The sequence below is a fragment of the Ailuropoda melanoleuca genome, chromosome 6, assembly GCF_002007445.2.
Source record: "Ailuropoda melanoleuca isolate Jingjing chromosome 6, ASM200744v2, whole genome shotgun sequence".
Taxonomy (NCBI): domain Eukaryota; kingdom Metazoa; phylum Chordata; class Mammalia; order Carnivora; family Ursidae; genus Ailuropoda; species Ailuropoda melanoleuca.
Window position 1 is genome coordinate 72,332,694 of NC_048223.1, and position 6,000 is coordinate 72,338,693.

At 45.9% G+C, this 6,000-nt stretch overlaps 1 protein-coding gene and 1 pseudogene across 5 annotated transcripts in view; both read right to left on the reverse strand.

Annotated features, from left to right (window-relative positions):
* The window catches only part of HERC4 (HECT and RLD domain containing E3 ubiquitin protein ligase 4), a 134,543-nt gene extending 132,874 nt beyond the window's left edge, over positions 1–1,669 (reverse strand). For 3 of the 5 annotated variants that reach the window (XM_034662595.1, XM_034662594.1, XM_034662593.1), the window contains exon 1: positions 1,347–1,669. The gene's annotated coding sequence lies outside the window, so the exon portion shown is untranslated. The remainder of the gene's footprint in view (positions 1–1,346) is intronic. The other 2 variants (XM_002913742.4, XM_002913743.4) reach the window with 2 other exon arrangements.
* A 2,959-nt stretch (positions 1,670–4,628) lies between these two features.
* LOC100479713 lies at positions 4,629–5,605 on the reverse strand (annotated as a pseudogene).
* Between the last annotated feature and the right edge of the window lie 395 nt (positions 5,606–6,000).

The following is a 6,000-nucleotide window of genomic DNA, read 5'->3' on the forward strand; positions in this document are numbered from 1 at the left end:
TCCTTTTAATACCTACCTCTGTATCAGCAAACAACTGAAGTTCTTATTTTCAACACAAATAAAACCAATAATGGAAACTTTAAATTTCCCACAATTCAAATGATCTTCCAATTTTCACACTAATAGGCCCTAGAGAAAAGTACGGTTCTCTCTCGCCAAACCTCAATCTTAAGACACTCGCCTCCAAAGATGTATTTTACAAATCAGAATAGTAACACTCCGACCTCACTATTTAATTTTAAAACTAAGTCAATGTACATAATTATATACTCACAAAACAAAATATGCAGTTTAAATATCAAGATGCACTCCCAAATTCAACATTTTCTATTACGAATGGTTAACCGTGACTGAAAAATCTGTCCCCTGGGCAATCTGTATCTATCTATACCTCTGTGACAAGTATTTGGAAATGGGAGAAAACTGCAAATAACCTTAGCACTGACGATTTTTCAAGAATAGGAATGGGGGATGGGGCATTAATAGTTTGGTGGCGAAATCTGTAGAACTTTCCAGTACACTGAGTATTTCTTCCCTTGTAGACATGTATCAAAGAGTCCACTTCTTGTAAACCCACACAGGCTTTTAAACACATCACGTTACTAAATAACAATTACAGGAAGTCAGCCTTATTCCCGTTGTAGTCATTCACGTTCCTTACACAGAACCGGGTAAGTTTCAAAACCCCGCAAAACCTTCCTACGTTCGGGCTAGCAATTGCCAAAGCTGTCCATTCCATGACCTATCCATTCAGAGAAGTTTGATTTTATTCTTTCGGGACATCGGAACTCGATGGTTCCCGAGAGTTCTGCATTGTCTAACCGTATTTTTTTTTTTTTTTTAAGAATAGAGGACACAAAACTACCTCCGATTTCAGCGCAGGAGGTTTAAGCATCCTTTTCTTTAAAAAGTCAGAAGGTATGGGAAAGGCGTCCTCTCGCCAGCAACAGGTAGGGGAATGAGAAGCACTTTATTCCCATCATTCCCTGAACACGCACTCAGACCAGCTCAGGGGATCCAGGAGAGAGAAATTGTCTGCACACACTCAACCTCGCGGGCCGACCAGTCAACTACCGCAGCAGCCCGCTCGCAGCAGCCGCAGAGGCCGGGCGACACGGCTCCGCACTTCGGCGGCCCTCAGTCGGAGGGAGGTCCTTCCCCAAGGAAGTGCGACATTCCAGCCCCCCGGCCAGAGAGCACCGACACAACCCTGGTCCCCCGCCCCCCAACCCTGAGGAAGCGCTGAGAAAGCACCCAGCGGCAGGCCGGCCTGTATCCGCCCAGCCCCGCCTGCCCCCTCCCTAACGCCGTCACACGCCCCCGAACCCACAGTGGCAACGACTCACCCAGCCCCTCAAGGCAGGGGAAGACCAGGGCGACGGGGGGCGGCGCCTCCCCAGACAGCGAGGGAGCGCGGCAGCTGAGGCAGGTCTCCAGCTCCTGGACCCTCTTTCTTCAGCCAGCGGCGAACAGCAGGGCTCCTCCGGCGTCGGTGCCGCTGCTCCGCTGCTCCCCTCCCCGGCTCCTGTGAAACTTTACCGGGTACCTAGAGAAAAGCAGCAGCCACCGCTGTCCAGTCCAGAAACAGCCGTCAGCGACCCGGATGGAGCAGGAGGGGAAGGACAGGAGGCAAACGGGGCGGAGAGCGCGAGGGGTGGGGAGAGTTGGGGAAGAGACTGGGGAGGAGAAGGGAGAGGGGGAAGGTAGCTACGCGGGGAGGGGGAGGGGCAGGCGGAAGTGAACCACAGAGCATGCGCACGAGCCCGCCCACTTCCCGGCCCGCGCGCTTGCGCCGGAATCCTCCCAGGGCACCTCGACTCGCGCGCCTGCGCAGTGTCTCTTCACGTTGCTTTAAGAAGAAAATGCCAAATACAGAAGTTGGAGTTTGCGTAGGCGAGTGGGGGTGTTTGGCATGTCTTGTAAGAAAGCTTCTGCGCGCTGATTGGTATTTTAGTGAAGAAAAGCCCTTCGTTTGCTGGTTTGGCTGTCTTTCTGCTCATAGGTTCCAGTGTCTATTATTTCATTCTTTTTCCGAGGAGAATTTGAAGTGGCAGATAAACATCACAAATACAAATATAAAGGCGGGTGAAGCCTTTTATTTACCCTTAACCTCAACTGGAGCTAATCTGAGGAGGCCAGGTACATTCATAGCAATGACTGAACCTGTTGGCATTAAATATATCGGCACCACCAGTTCAGGCTCCTGGTGTCATGATGGCTGCCAGCACTTTACCCTCTGCCTGAAAAATAAACTTACGCAGTGCAGGGCCTCCTTCATTAAGCAACGCATGTGGCTGGAGCCCCTGCTTCATAAAAACGAAGTCTGGCTTTCCTAGGGCAGACTTCATAACAGTCTCTTTTAAAGGAGGAAAACTTGAAACAAGGCACTCTTGAAATTTTGCTAGACTTTGCTAGAACCTGTGGCCTCAGAGTGAACGTTGAGAGCTCAGGAAGAATTCTTCAATAAAACAAGTTTCTTTGTGTCATTGAAAAATGTATTTCAGATTAGGAAATGCCTGTGCTAGAATATGTATGTGTGTTATTTTCTTAGGGCTGCCATAACAAAATGTCATTAATTGGATGACTTAAAACAAATTTATTGTCTCACTATTATGGAGGCCAGAAGTTGGAAATCAGTGTGGCAGCAGGATTGGTTCTCTCTTGAGGTCTCAGAATCTCCTCTATACGTTTTTAACTTCTGAGGATTGCTGACAATCCTTGGTATTTCTTGGTTTGTAGATGCATCACTGTAATCTCTGCCACCATCTCTATATGGTATTCTTCCTGGTGTGTCTGTGTCCAGATTTCCCTCTTATAAGGATACCATTCATTGGGTTAAGGCCCACCCTGATCCATTATGACCTCTTTTTAACTGAATTACATCTGCAAAGACCCTCTTTCCAAATAGGGTCACATTTTCAGGTAGTAGAATTTAGAGTTAAGCATACCTCTTTGGGGGATCCAATTCAGCTCACAGCAGTGTGTTACAAAAACAAGCATAAACATGACAAGATATTTAAGCAAAGGATAATTTCAATATTGGGAGTGATGGGGATGCTAACAAAACATTCTTTATTCGTATTTTGATAGTTTCATTGTCCTGGACTTTTGTTGTCTTAACTTTAAGGACTTGATGTCTTAATATATCGTTAAAGGGGAAGTTATGGGATCTGGGATCTTTAAGATCCGTACTTGATATTGCAACAAATAAATACTAAAATTTGAGTGGTTTAACATAACAAAAGTATATTTTCTTTTGTATTCCAGTTGTGTTCCTACTGAATGATGAAACTGATTTCCAGGAACCTTGGAAAATGGTGGCACAGGGAGCCTCTTAAAACCCTTGTTGGGGAGGTGCCACATACCACTTTGGCACCAATAACATTTGCAAGAACTACACGCCCAGGTTCAAGGAGACTGGGAAACATACTACCTGTCTGAGTTCCCAGGTACTTCTTTAAACTATGGAAGAGAAAGCATGAATTAGTGGACAGCTGTCTCTGCCACCTGGGTGCATCTCTGTCTGAAATATTTTTAAATCTCGTTAAAAAGTGGAAAGGACATTCCTAGATGTTTGTTTTAACCTTATAAATCTGTGAAACTATGGTGTGAGATCTTAGAAAAGAACCTGTAATTATCTTTAAAACAAGTATAGATTCAGAGGGCTATTAGGATAATGTAAATTTATTTTATAAAAGCATCATTAGATCAATGAGTACAGCCTCTGGTGCGGGTTTCTCTGGATTCAGAGCCTGAGGCCATCTCAGACCATCTCAGACTTTTGTCCTTCTATTCTCCCAAAGACACCTACAGACATTTATTAATGGTCTGTTTTACAGAAAATTACTTCTCAGTCACAATTTCTATAGATGGAGAATGTTAATAATCCATATCTCACTGGGTTATGAGGATTTAATAAGGTAACATGTACAGTGCCTTCCTTGTACCTGGCAAGTATTTAGAAAATATTAGCTTTTACTATTATTAATATTATCCTTAACTACAAGGTGTAAAACATTTGGGAAAGGATTTCATCTCACCAATAATGATATAATTTTAATTTAGAAGAAATGTAAAATACCTTTTACCTGTTATTTTCATTAAAAAAAAAAATAGTGCCCAGACTGTTGAAAGACCACTAAAATAGGTATTCATTCTTTCCCACTCTACCCCTTGCTACTTTCCATCCAGCCATACTGCTTGTGCTGGATCTCACCTCACCTCCTTCATTCATGTCTCTACTGGTCACCTTTCCAGTCTTCCTTGACACCCTATCCATAATACTACCCCCCCTAGAATCTTATCGTGCTTTATTTTCTTTCATATCCATTATCACTACCTGATATTTTATTGTATAATACATAAATGTATACTTTTGTATTTATTATATTGCATATCATATATTGATAAGCTTTAAGATAGATAATTATATATAATCTATATATACAGCTGACCTTGAACAGCACAGTGTTTTTTGTTTTGTTTTGTTTTGTTTTTTTCTGAAGTGATTTCACTTTTATTTCCTTCACTTTAAGCCAATCATGAAATGTCACAGTGATTTCTGGGGCGGGGGCGGGGTCAGAAGGACGGCGGTGTGCAGAGTGGTCGGGGCTGGGCCCGGGTGGGCCTCACTGGGGCAGCTGCAGGAGTACGGACTGCCCAGCCGGCAGGTAGGTGATGTTCCGAGAGTGCGACAGCTGGTACGCGATGTCCTCGGCGGCCTCCAGCTTGCGCAGCTCCGTGAGGCCATCGCCCGCAGTGGCGAGTGAGTTGGCGATCAGCTTGGCGGCCTTGGTGTCGCCCTCCGCGGAGATGATGGCCGCCTTCTTCTGCTGCTCAGCCTTCTCCACCACGAACCTGGCCGTCTCTGCTTCCTGCTGAGCCACCTGCTTGGCTTCCACCGCTCTGTGAACTCCTTCCCGAAGGTCAGATGCGTCAAGGACACGTCATCCAGGATGAGCCCAAAGGTGGCTGCTCGCTCCGTGAGGTCATCGCTCACCTGTCTGGAGACCAGCTCTCTCTGGGTGATCAGTTCTCCAGCATCAAAGCGAGCCACCACCGACTTGAGGATCTCCGTGGTGATGGACGGCAGCACCCGCTCATCGTAGTCTCCCCGATGCTGGTGAAGATGCGGGGAAGCTGGCTGGCAACTGGCCGGAAGAGGATGTGCAGGGTGATGGTGACGTTCTGCAAATCTTTGCTACCAGTGATCACTGGCACATTCCGTGGTCGAGAGCGGCAATCGAAGATAATAGGTTTCTGTACCCAAGGGATGAGAAAGTGAGTCCTTTCTCCTACCACAATGTCCTGTACTCCATGGAACCGGTCAAAGATGACAGCTCTGTGCCCAGCATCCACATTATACAAGGCAGAGTTCACCACTCCTCCCGCAACAGCTAAGGCCATGCCGAACTTGTCGATGGACTCAAATACTTTGGCAGCCATGTCTCCTTCTGCTGGACCCACTCACACCTGAGGCCAGGACACACAGTCCGGACCCCTCAGCCTTTCCACTTCCGATAGCTTCTGGATTATTCCTCACCCCGCCACCATACACACCTCCCTTACTCGAAGCAACCCCGGGCTCGTCCCGGGCTCACCCCTTCTCCCCTCCGACACGAGGCAGACCAACGCACGCACCCCGCCCACCCAAATTGCGAATGGGAACGCAGAAGGGAACTGCATGGGTCCACTTATATGAATTTTTTACAGTAAAATACTGTAAATGTATTTTCCTTATGACTTTTTATATAGCATTTTCTTTTCCCTAGCTTACTTTATTGTAAGAATACAGTATATAAAACATATAACATAAAAAATGTGTGTTAATCGACTGTTGTTATTGGTAAGGCTTCTGGTCAACAGTAGGCTATTAGTGATTAAGTTTTGGGGGAGTCAGAAGTTATACATGGATTTTCAACTCTGCAGGTGATCAGCACGCCAACCCCTGCATTGTTCAAGGATCAGAAGTATTATATAGATAGATAGATATCTTTTGTC